Source organism: Sciurus carolinensis, chromosome 12 (genome assembly GCF_902686445.1).
Source record: "Sciurus carolinensis chromosome 12, mSciCar1.2, whole genome shotgun sequence".
Lineage (NCBI taxonomy): Eukaryota > Metazoa > Chordata > Mammalia > Rodentia > Sciuridae > Sciurus > Sciurus carolinensis.
Genome location: NC_062224.1, coordinates 62,262,642 through 62,276,208, shown reverse-complemented (window position 1 = coordinate 62,276,208; position 13,567 = coordinate 62,262,642).

Sequence of the window (13,567 nt, the reverse complement as noted above, 5' to 3'; positions counted from 1 at the left end):
TTTTCCTTTCAATACTGGAAATTGAGCACAGAGGTGCTTTACTACTGAGTTATATCCCCAGTCCTTTTTTATTTTGAGACAGGGCTGAAACTGGTTTGGAATTTGTGATCCTCCTGCCTCAGACTCCAGAGTCGCTGGGACTACAGGTGTGCACCACCACACCTAGCTGTTTTTCCTTTTTTGAATCTGAGGGCTGGGTTAGTTGTTTCTGATGCATTATGTGCTTTGGCTTTGCTATTCCCTGGATCATATTGCTGGCTCCAGTTCTCCTCCAGTACTTGGAGGAACAGTGGGAGAGGAAAGTTGATTGCTCTTGTTGCTGTTTTCTCCACACTGATATAGAACGAAACTCCTTTTGGCTCCTTCCTGAATCCACCATCTAAGAACCAAGATATTCTTGGCTTGAATGAAATCAAAGTGGCTTAAATACAAACTGATGATATCTGTTTTGGGGTACTCTAGGAACAGAAGTGCTACCTTTAGAGTAGAAAGGTAGTTTTTATTCACTCAATCAACACATGTGTAGGGAGCACCTAATACTGTCAAGCATCCAGGAGGGCATCCTCCATTCAACAGTGAGAAAACACCTGAATTGGAGCTGGGGAGATAGCTCAGTTGATAATGAGTGCTTGCCTTGCAAGCACATAGACCCTGGGTTCAATCCCCAGCACCACAAAAAAAAAAAAAAGAAAGAAAGAAACACCTGAATTCTATTCTAGTGGCACTTGCAATCAAGTGAGAGAGGGAAACATCAAGCAAATAGTGACACAAATGAGGGTATGATTATAACTCGATACAATGTCAAGTTATGTAATTAAAAAAAATAGGAATACAACCACTGATTTTTTTAAAAAGAAACACATATTAGTTTAAAGCAAAAAAAGTATGAATGGGAAAGAAATGCAAGGAAAAAATTTTATTTCTTTATTTATTCATTTATTTTTGTGGTACTAGGGATTAAACCCAGGGTCTCACACATTCTAGGCAAGTACCCAACCACTAAGCCATGCCCGCAACCTACAATGAAATTGTTTTTGATTTTTTGGTACCAGAAATTGAACCCAGGGGCACTTTATCACTGAGCTACATCCAGCCCTTTTTATTTTATCTTAAGACAAGATCTCACTAAGTTGCCCAGTCTGGCCTAGAACTTTCGATCCTCTAGCCTCAGCCTCCTGAGTCATCAGGATTACAGGCCTGTGTGATTTGCTCCTGGTTTCAACCGGCTTTTAAAAGAGGTTATCCCAGGAAGACCAGAAGAGAGGAAGTAGAACAAGGAAGGGAAGGAAGCCATGAATAGGAACATTATTAAGCAAGTTTCTGCTATGTAACTGCAATGGGGGCTCGGTCCTGCTGGGGACTCTGGAGGACAGTGCAAAACATGTCTTTTGAGTTTTCCTACCCAAGGGGCAAGGAAGAGCCTCTGATTCCTATCACCATTGACTGAAGCTGCTCCAGGGACATTAACTTCTCAGCACATCTGTTTATAAAATGGAGAACGTTTGATGCATGTATTAAGGTAGACACTGGAATGTACAAGTGGATATGGATCTCACAAGAATTTCTGAACTCTTTGTAGAGACTAGAATCTAAAGTGGTCCCCATAATCTTCATCTCTTGGTACTCACACCTTTGTATAATTTCCTCCCCTTAAGTGAGGGTGAGATCTGTGCTGCTTCTCACCAATAGAATATGGCAGAGGTAGACTGGGATGCAGCCCAGAGCAGAGCATTTGCATATGCAAGCTCTGGATTCAATACCCAGCACTAGAAAACAAACAAACAAAACAAAACAAAACAAAAATAACTATGGCAGAGATGAGGGGATGTCAATCTGCAATTAAGTTACATTATGTAAGATTCTGTCTTGCTAAATCTCTTCTTTACTGGCTTCAAGGAATCAAACTGCCATTTTGCCAGAGTACTTCTGGAGAAACCCAGTTGGCAAGGAACTGTGAGCAACTTCTTAGAGCTAAAAGCAGTGTCTAGCCCACAGTCATCAAAAAACTGAACTCCTGGTCTTACAGCATCAAGTAACTAAATTCTGCCAACAACCTGAATCTGGAAGCTGATCCACCGCTAATCAGGCCTCTAAATGGAACCGAGCGCTGGCCCACACCTTGGAGAGAGGTTAGCAGGAGAGAGTCTGCTCATGACCAGACTCCTGAGGCAATGAGTGGGCATTGTTTTAAGCCATTGAGTTGGTGGTAATTTGTTGTGTGGCATGGAAAACAGTCATTCCCTTGTCTTGTAAGCTTCCAATGTGAGTATAGTGGCCTCAGTTCCCCAACTTTTCTTCTTATGACCTTTACACTACCAATCAGCAATTCTTACGGTTTAAACAAATGTATTGTTCTTTTTTATTACAAAAATGAGACAGTCCTGTAATCCCAGTGACTTTGGAGGCTGAGGCAGGAGAATTGAGAGTTCAAAGCCAGCTTCAGCAATTTAGTGGGGCCCTGAGCAACTCAGTGAGACCCTGTCTCTAAATAAAATATAAAAAAAGGGCTGGGGATGTGGCTCAGTGATTGTGTCCCTGGGTTCAATCCCTGGTCCCTGGTACCAAAAAAAAAAAAAAAAAAAAAAAAAAAAAAGAGAGAGAGAGAGAGAGAGAGAGAGAGAGAGAGAAGTCATAAACCATATATAAAATAGATAAAAGCAAGCCAGGTGTGGTGGTGCACAGTGGCTTTGGAGGCTGACACAGGAGGATCTCAGAGTTCAAAGCCAGCCTCAACAACTTAGCCAGGCCCTAAGCAACTCAGTGAGACCCTGTCTCTAGATAAAATATATGTATTAAACAAAAAAGGGGGGGTGGGAATGTGGCTCACTGGGTAGGAATCCCTGGGTTCAATCCCCATTACAATTAATTTATTAATTAAAGATAAAAGCAAAAAAAACTAATGATATTCACCCAACTTAGGTAAATTTCTTAGGTAAATTCAGACTTTCTTCTGGGGAGCTCTCTATGTTTGAGCTCTATAACTTTCACCCCTACTATAGAAGAACTTTTACCCACCAAAAAGTTTATAGTTAGAAATGCTATACTAACCCAGATTGCACCTGAACTTTTCCAAAGAGGCAAGCACTGAAAATATTTGTATAATTGAGAAGTTCCCATGGACACAGTAAAGTCATTGTCTAACCTTTGCTCAGAGGGATGTTCATTCTACTCCAGGAGGAAAGAAGTGCCAAGTGTTTGAGGAAGTTGGGCCTGAACATCTTTTCAGTAAATAAAAGGCTTCGGAATTTAGCATTTAGGTGCTGAATTTAGCAAAGGCCAGAGAAACAGATTGAGTTCTCCTTGTCCTCCTTTGACTTTTTATTTCCTCTCCCTCTTCACCCCTGGGCAGCAGTGAGAGAAGAGTCTCTTCCTGGCTCTGAGTCCTCATGCCAGTAGCTCCAAGGATCTCTCTTTTTCCTTTCCAACTTTTCCTCTCTCTGTAGCTCATAACGACAGTTTCCATTAGAGCACAAAATAGCCTCCATAAGGCCACCTGCTCACCTTCACCTTCAGGTGAAGCTCCTCAATATCCTACTGTACTGCATCCCTTGATGGGGAGTCACTGGGTGCATTCTTTCTTACTTTTTTTTTTTTTTTTTTGCATTCTTTCTTTTCTACTTTTAATTGTGGTACTTGGAATTTAATCCAGGGACACTCAACCACTCAGCTACATCCTTGGTCCTTTTTATTTTGAGACATGGTCTCACTAAGTTACTAAGCCTGGCCTTCAACTTACAATCCTCCTGCCTCAGCCTCCTGACTTGCTGGAATGAGAGATGTGCAGCACCATGCCGGACTTCACTGGGTGCTTTCTATATGCTACTGCTTTCATTTAACAAACACTCCAATGTGACTGCTGTGTGCTGGGCATTGTGGAGGATGCTGACCAAGAAGCACCTGGGTCTTGTAGGGGAACCTGGTGCATGCACTGATAACACTGTGCTCCCTGCATGCTCTAATGGATGTCCACATGCACACAGGACCCTGGAGCTAAAGGAGAAAAAGGACAGGCAGAGCAGGCACAGGGGACAGGAATGAAGGTAGAAGAAAGAAAATTCTTAACAGAGAAAAAGATTCAAGCCAGCTACAATGACACTAGTCTATAATCCCAGCAACTCAAGAGGCTGAGGCAGGAGGATCATGAGTTGCAGGCCAGCCTCAGCAACTTAGTGAGACCCTGTCTCACAATAAAAAATAGGATAGCTCAGTGGTAAAGTGCCCCTGGGTTCAATCCCCAGTACAAAAAAAGTTTTAAGAATTAAGCACTGAATAAAAAGGTCCAAGAGTTAAGGCATTTCTACAAAAGAAGAAAAATAAATCAGAAATCCAAACATCTGTCAGTAGGAAAATGTTTAAATACACTATGAAATACTCTATCGATACAATATTATGCTGTCATTTAAAAGAATAATGTAGATCTATATATACTGTGTCAATCAGCTTTCTGTCACTATAACAAATACTTGAGATAATCAACTTATAAAAACAAAATTTGCCAGGTGCTGTGGCACACGCCTGTAATCCCAGCAGCCTGAGAGACTGAGGCAGGAGAATCTTGAGTTCAAAGCCAGCCTCAGCGACTTAGCAAGGCACTAAGCAACTTAGCCAGACCCTGTCTCTAAATAAAAAATAGAAAGGGGTTGGGATGTGACTCAGTGGTTAAGCTCCCCTGGGTTCAATCCCTGGTACTAAAAAATAAATAAATAAAAATTTAACATATCACTTGGCAATTTTACTCCAGGTATATACCTAAGAGAATTAAAAACATGTTCACACAAAAATGTGTATATGAATTTCATGGCAGCATTATGCATAATAGTCAAGACATAGAAACAACCAAAATGTTCATCAACTTATGAATAGATGAACAAAATATGCAAGCATTTCCATGCAGAGAAATATCATTTGGCCATAAAGTAGAAATTAAGTACTGATACATACTACAATGTAGAAAACTACAACCTTGAAAACCTTATGTTGAATGAAAGAAGCCAAACAGACACAAAAGGTCACATATTGTGTGATTGCATTTATATGAAATATCTAGGGCTGAGGTTTTGGCTCAGTGGTAGAGCACTTGCCTAGCATATGTGAGGCACTGGGTTCAATCCTTAGGACCACATAAAAATAAATAAATAAAATAAAGATATTGTGTAAAAAATAATAATCTAAATAGAATTACGCAATATATAGACTTTTGTGATTGGTGTTTTTCTTTTTTTTTTTTCCTTACTTTTTTTTTGCTCAGTGTAATTCTCTGCAGACCCATCTAGGTTGTTGGGTGTATCCATAGTTCTTCCTTTTCACTGATGAGTAGTATTCCATGGTATAGACATACCATAGTTAGTTAACGTTTCACCACTGAAGAACATTTGGGTTGTTTCCAGTTTGGGGCAATTATGAATAGAGCTACTATGCTGTGAATAGTCATGGATTTTGTGTGTGTGAGCATATGTTATTATTCCTATGGGATAGATACCCAAGAGTATACTTGCTATATTACATAGTAATTTTGCATATTAAATGTGGTAAGAAACACTCTTTTCCAGACTGACCATACCATTTTACATTCCTACTGGCAATGTATAATCAAATTTCTTTAGCTCCTCACCAGCATTTGGTGTTTTGATTTTTATTTTAGCCTTTCTGTGCACAGTGTATAGTGTGTACTACATTTGCAGGGGTGAGTACTGGGGATTGAACTCAGGGGTGCTTTCTACTGAGCTACATCCCCAGTTCTCTTTATTTTTTATGTTGAGACAGGGTCTCACTAAATCATTTAGGGGCTTGTGAAGTTGTTGAGGCTGGCCTCAACCCTATGATCCTCCTGCCTCAGCCTTCAAAGTCTTTGGGATTATAGGCATGCACCATCACATCTGCTGCTTATACTTTTTTTTTTTTTTTTTGGTGCTGGGAATTTAACCCAGGGTCTTCTACATGCTAGACAAGCACTCTACCAACTGAGCTATATCCCCAGCCCATACATATATTTTTTTAAATAATTAGACAAACAGCATGTACCAAACTCTCTCTCTCCCCTACCCTTTTTTTTTTTTTTTTTTGGCAATACTGAAAATTGAACCCAGGACTTTGCAAATGCTAGGCATGTGCTTTATCACTGAGCTCCCAGCCCTGTGCATCAAACCTCTGACAGTGGTTATATCTTTAATTTTATATATTATATATTTTTGTAGTGTCCAAATTTTGTATGATTTAATATTGTGTCTATAATCTAAAATGCAATTAGATTCTTAGAGGAGTTAACAGGTAGTAAGAAAGTGAAGACAGTTATTAGAAACTATTGTACAGAGGAGCTTGTCTTTGAAGTAAGCTGGTAGGGAGGAGAGAAAGGGGGAGACATTGTCAAGGCATTCTCTCTCTCAGCATGGCAGTATTGAGAGGCGGTGGAACCTTTAAGGGGTAGGGCTTAGAGCAAGGTAATTAGGTCATTGGCGGTGCTGCCCTCAGAAGGGATTAGGGACTCTAAGTAGTCCCCAAGAGAGTGAGTTGTTATGAGAGAACAAATCTAACCAAGGGCTGTGGTGTGTTCCCATAGTCCCAGCTATTCAGAAGGCAGAGGCAGGAGGATCACTTGAGTCCAGGAGTTCATAGCCTGCCTGGGCAACATAGTGAGGCTGTCTCAAAAAGAAAGAAAGAAAAAACATATATTAATATACATATATGAATATAATATATAATATATGTATATATACATATATATCTCATAAATTTGGGCTGGGGGCGTAGCTTAGTGGTAGAGCACTTGCCTAACATGTGCAAGGCCTTGGGTTCAATCCCCACCACTGCAAAATGAGTGAATGAATTAAATTAAATTAAAAGAAAGAAAGAACGAAAGTCAGACTGTGGTGCATGTCTATAATCCCAACAACTCAGAAGCCTGAGCAGGGAAGATCACAAGTTCAAGGCCAGCCTGGGCAACTTAGTGACACCCCATAACAAAATAAAAAGAACTGGTAGAGTACCCCAGTTCCATCCCTACTATGCAAAAACAAAACAAAAGTGTGACCCTCAAATATCTCTCTGATGTCCTGTCTTGTGTGATTTCTCCCTCTTGTAGGGCCTCCTGCCACTGTGATACCATCCACCATGTTCTCACCAGAGCCAAGAAGCCAGCACCATGCTCTTGGACCTCTAAAACTATATGCTAAGTAACCTCTTTTCATTTTAAGTACCCAGTCTCAAGTATTTTGTTATACCAACAGAAAACAAACTAAGACATGAGACAATCCCCAGAAACAGTTCAGGGTGACTCTGATCAAGAGCAAATGTGAAAGGAACACCCAGCTCTCTGAGACTGGAGAAAGGAAGGGTTGGTGGGATAAAGATGTCTGAAGGTGGGAGGAGTTGGTAGAATTCCCACCTGATTCCCTCTGCTTGAGGAGACAATGATTTGTGCTAAGCAAGAGAACTAGAGAACAATCACTCCTTTCACAACCATACTTTCAAAAAGAGTAGTTTGTCTTGTTTTTTTCTAAAGAATAAAGAGTTTTCTCTGTTCTCTTATTGAGGCTGCTGAGCACTGCTGGCCTTTAATATCAAAACTAATAAGAGGTTGAGGATGTTGACTCTGGAGCCGGCCTGCCTGGTTGGAATCTCATTACTGCTATTTCGTGTTGTAGGATGAGAAACTTATTCTCTGTGCCTCAACTTTCTCATCTGTAAAGTGGGATGATAATAATAGGATCTGCTTCATAGGTGTCAGGAGGATTAAAGGAATACTCTTGTGGAAAGCACCTATGACCATGGCTGGCCCACAATAAGCACTCAGTAGATGTGGGCTGTTATTAACTGCAGAGGAGAGAAAGGCAGCAGGTAGGTAGGGAACTTGAGCAAGTGGAAGAGCTGGGCAGGAAACAAAAAGGATGTCAGCGAGGACAGGTAACACATTGCTGAGAGAGGAGAGAGCTCCCAGAGCCCAGCCAAGTGGGAGGCAGCGCAATCCGTTTATCCATTCACTGTCTTGGAGTGTTCACTCCTGGTCAGGAGTTGCCCTGGGGGCTAGAATCAGAGCCAAAAACAAGACAGTTTCAGTTTGTGCATAGGAAACTATGAACAGGTACGATGGGTCCAGACATCCTGCTGGTACTCTCTAGGAGCTAGATAGCCCAGGGACCTGGTGTCTGGGCTGCTCCACAGGTAGGGACAAGATGTTGCTCTGCATAAGGCCTCTTGGGTTACAGGAAACAGGTGTCCACTGGAACCAGCTCAGGTCAGAGAGGTAAGGGTGGGCAGTGGTTGTTACAGGGCACAGCAGGCAATCTTGAGTTATTAGATTCAAAGAGCAGGAAACGGGGCTCAACAGATGGATTCTCAGGGGACAGGGTGGGACCGGAAGGAAGGTTCTTCTCCGCTTTATGAGCTTTGGGGTCCTTCAGTTACACTTCTCTTGACCAGTGTCTTCTGCTTTTTTTGCCTATTTTTTATTCTTGCAGAGCCTCCTGCATGCTAAGCAGGTGCTCTATTACTGAGCCACACCCCAGCCCTGCTTCATGTTCTGATCAGGGGCAACTCTGTTCCTCTTATCTGCAGAATGATCACGCCCTGAGTTACAGTGTTCAAGAGACAGCATTCAGTGCACAGTATACCTGATGGATTGGCTGGTCTTGGGCCCAGATATCCTATCCTGGGCTGATGAGTCCAGATACCCTAACCTGGTGCACCAGCCATGGGCAGGGTCTATATCTTGGCAAATGTATTATGAAATTAGTATTCCCATAAAATAAATTTGGGTTTCCTCTCTCATATCCATGTGAAAGTAAAAACTGAAACCGGGTGATTTCACTGAGGTTTTTGTTCTTGCTTCATCAGAACTTCCTCTGGCCCCAGAGGAACTCAATGATGGGTACAAGATGGAAACCTGTGCTTTCCCCTTTCCACTTTCTCTCGACGCCCACCTAGTGTCTTCCATTTTTTCCCCTTTTCCGAGCATTGTTTTCCACCTTTCTTTCAAAATTATTTCATTTTTCTGAATTCTTTCCTGACTGACTCCTCTTATGTTTCTTCCCTGAATATTTTTGTTTCCCTCTTTTCTTTTCCACTCTTAACACTTTAATGAAAATTCTAACATGCAGAAAAGTTAGAATAGTAAGATAGCAGCTATATGCCTTCCACCCTTGACTCACCAGTCCACCTTTGCTATATTTGCTTTCTCTTCTCTACCCCCCATTCCCTCCTCATAGGGAATAAGATAAATCCTCTATGTAACTCTAATACTGTTTATCACTTCTAATAAAATTAACAATAACTCCATGTTGTCTTAATCTGTTTTGTGCAGCAATAACAGAGTATACCAAACTGAATCATTTATAAAGAACAGAGCTGGGGGTGTAGCTTCAGTGGTAGAGTGCTTGCCTAGCATGCATGAGGCCCAGAGTCCTATCCTAGCACCTCAAATATACAAAAAATGCACAAAACCCCAAGCTTTGTTTCTCATAGTTCTGGAGGTATAGATGCAGCAAATGCTGGGGCCTTGATGAATGGTAAGTGGCGGAACATATACTTTGTGAAGTCTCTTTAATAAAGCCTTTAATCCCATTAACAAGGAAGGAGCCCTTATGACCTAATCATTCTTCAAGGCTCCACCAATGTGTTGACAACACCTGGACTCTGAAGAGGGACAGTCAAACCGAAGCACATGACTCTAATATCTTGTCCATATTCAGATTTTTCCAGTTATCTGTCCTAGCTATTTGATTTCTAAAATTTCTCATTTTCAAACTGTATTCTGATACTCGAATCCCAGCTGCCCTCTTCCTCACAGGGAACCATCTCTTGGCAGGATTCAAGGAGTGTTAAATTAACCTCAAGAAAAGCTGGGGAAATAGCTCAGTGGGTAGAGCGCTTGCCTTGCATGCATCAAGGCCCTGGGTTCAATCCCCAGTTCCACAAAAAAAAAAAAAAAAAAAAAAAAAACAGCCTACAGGACTCTAATCCACAGAGATATTCATATCTCTCCATGTTCTGCTTGAGAAAAAGAAAAGTCAGTCCATTTCTTTGGAGCTCAGATCACATCTGTGTCCTTTTTGTGGTTGTTGTTGTAGGTGGTGCTGAGGATCAAACCCAGGGCATCACACATGCTCGGGGAGTGTGCTACCACTGAGCCACAACCCAGCCTACATTTGTGTCCTTTATCACCCTCTGTAGAGTGCCCAGTTTGCAGGTTTGGTTCACAAGCAACATCTCAAGGAAGGGTCACACCAGTCTCATTATCTCAGGAATGGCAGTTAAGGTTTGGGCCATTACTATGGAGGGCTGATCCCAACAATTTTTTCTCTCATTTCATTCTCAAAGGGTAGTCTTCACCTAGGTTCCAGTGCTTTCTTTTTCTTTTTTTCTCTTTTGGGTGGGGGTACTGGGGATTGAACTCTGGGACACTCGATCACTGAGCTACATTCCCCAGCCCTATTTTGTGTTTTATTTAGAGACAGGATCTCACCTAATTGCTTAGCACCTCCCTTTTGCTGAGGCTGGCTTTGAACTTGTGATCCTCCTGTCTCAGCCTCCGGAACTGCTGGGATTACAGGCCTGCGCCTAGGTTCCAGTGCTTTCTAAAACCTTTTTGGAATACTAAGAGCAGTAGTAATAGAGTAAAGCAATTATGGGTGGATTTTTCTTAATCTAATCTGTTTCCCAATGTTTTGTAAGGTGGGTATATTTTGCAATTTTTTTTTCTTTCTTTCTTTTTTTTTTTTTTGGTTTTGTTTTGTTTTGGTGCTGGGGATTAAACCCAGGGACTCACACAATGCTAGGTAAGCGCTCTACCACTGAGTTACATCCCCAGCCCTTTTTATTTTATTTTTTATTCTGAGACAAGGTCTCTCTAAATCCCCCAGGCTGTCCTCAAGCTTGTGAACCTCCTGCCTCAGTCTTCTGATGAGTAGCTGGCATGTGCCCCTGCACTCAGCTAAAATTTTTTATTTAAAAATTTCTGGGGTCAGGTGTGGTGCTACAAGCCTGTAATTCCAGCTGAGGAGGAAGGCTGAGAAGGCTAAGGCAGGAAGATCGTGAGTTCAAAGCAAGCCTCAGCAACTCAGGGACATGCTGAGAAATTCAGTGAGACACTGTCTTTAGATAAAATATTTTAGAAAGAGCTGAGAATGTGGATCAGTGGTTAACCCTGCCTGGGTTCAATATCCAGTACCCCTCCATAAGAAAAAAAAAAAAAAAAGACAGGGCAGGTGTCTGGGGACTATACCCCAGGGATGGTCACTTCACTTAACTGATCCATTTTGGACTGGGCTGACTTTTGAAACTGAGTGACCTCAGCAACCCAAAGGTGTAATTTTCTCATGTACTTTCATGGAGAAAGTTTGGGGTTCTCTATAGAGAGGAAAAAAATATAAGAATGGATTTCTCAGGCCTGTCCATTTCCTCCCCTTCCCTAATCCATTTGCCCAGCATGGGGAGTGGGAGGGGAGGGGAAAAAGAGGGAGAAAAGGAGAAGAGGAGAGAAAGGAAAAACCAAGCAGGGGAAATGGAATTAACAGACAAAGAAGCACCTGAAAGGTCAACCCCTTGCCTTTTTCCTCCTAGGTTTTAGAAGATTCTTGGCTGGTACTCTCCAGAAATCCTCTCAAAGGCAAGAGCGTGAAGGCTACCCAGTCCCTATTGCCCCCCACCATAGGTCAATGAGACCCGTGTTTGTGAGTGAAGAGTTAGCACATTCTCTTGCCAGTCTGGTAGATAAAGAAGCAATTAGCAGGGCCTATTGACCCTGAGAATTTTGTTTTCAAGTTCAGCATGTAGGGATTTGTTCAGAGACAGACTCTTGGCAAACATCAAATCCCAGGCATCAAAGAAATTTGCTCAACAAATTCCTAGGAAACCTCCTGGGCAGGTGGCCATGAACACTTTTCTACTAGCAAAACCACCCAAAGGGGACCAAACTCCAGGGGCAGATCCAGGAAGGAAAAGCAACCGTTCTACTGTTCCTTCATTCAGGGCACAGTTGCCTAGCATAAGACATTTGTTCCTAGTGTGTTCTCTCCTCCACTTTGAACTTCCCTGTAAGTTTCCTGCTAAACTCAGCTCACCAGGAGGGAGAAGGCCCACTCTGGGTAAGCAATTACTGAGTCCCTCCCCTTCTGCTGTTGGAGCCCTGCTCCTCTGAGGAGCGTGTGGTCCCATCTTACTCAAGTTACCAGCACACAGATCACATCCCCAACCTCCCCAGCAATTTCTGGAAATTTTGGATTGTTTTCATGTGTGAGCCTGATCTAGCCAATAAGCTGGAGGTTGAAGGAGGGATTTTTTTCTTTGCTCTTTAATTCCAGTTCACAGTAAATTATGCCTATTTTAATTAATCATTTAATAAATGAACAAATGAATGAATGAGCCTTCAGGACATTTAGCGATACCTTTTTGCTAAAACAATTTGGAGTTTATGTAACAGGAGAGGGAGAGAGAAGGGCAAGAAAACAATAACAAGTTATCTGGTTGATTCTCCCCAGCATCATCCCGGACACATTGCAAATGCAGGGACCTGGAGAAGGTCCTTCAAAGGTCTACAAAGGTCCCAGGAGAGGGGAAAGTGGGAGATGTGATCATCTGAACTCTAAGGAGAAGCTTCTAGATCCTGGGTGAGACCTTGTAATGCTCTTGTGTGCCAGTATTTATGTTGTTAGGACTAGTGGAACTTGCGTTTGGATAGGATAATGGCACTATCAATAGGGAAGTTTCCTGGACAGGATAATTGCTGAGAAAACTCAGTTACGGCACACTAGTAGACCTTGGGTCACTACTAATGTAGTGTCCAGAGAATTCCCTCCATAAAGCCAGGTCATGCAAGTCACTTTTGGTCCATTTGGGCTCATAGCCATCATTGCCATATTATCTACATATTTCTGGATTGTAGCAATTGTGAAGTTCTTGGTACAGTTTTATGACACACTAGAAAACCAGGCCAATTCTTGATTTTTTGGTTTCTGTTTGGTTTTAGTACTGGGGATAGAACTCAGGGGCAATTTACCACTAAGCTATATGCCTAGTCCTTTTTTATTTTTTATTTTGAGACAGGGTCTTGCTAAGTTGGTGAGGGTCTTGCTAAATTGCAAGGCTGGCCATAGACTTGTGATCCTCCTGCCTCAGGCTGCTGTGTCACTAGGATTAGAGGTACAAGCCATGGCACCCCACTTGGCCAATTCTTGATAGGTAAAAACATTATTCAGTGTGACCATTTTTAAATTTTAAAGATAAATTTCTGATAATTTTCCATGATCAGTCTTAGTCACATAAGCTTGTGAATCACTGGGCAGCAGATCATGGGCTCCTGAGCAGACAGAGAATGGCATTTCAGCTCTGCCACTTGCTCACCTGTGTCAGTGGCCAGACCTCCCTCAGTATGTTTTCTCACCTATGAATGGGGCAAAATGATAGATATTTATTACTACTTGAAAAAAATGTACCTACACATTCTGCACAGTGTCTGGTGCCCCATAAATTCTAAATATTGGCTGTTTACTTTCTTATTTTTACTATTAGAGAGTCCACTAGATAGTTGATAAAAGTACAGGATAAACAGAGATGTTCAAGTCTCCTGAAATTGATA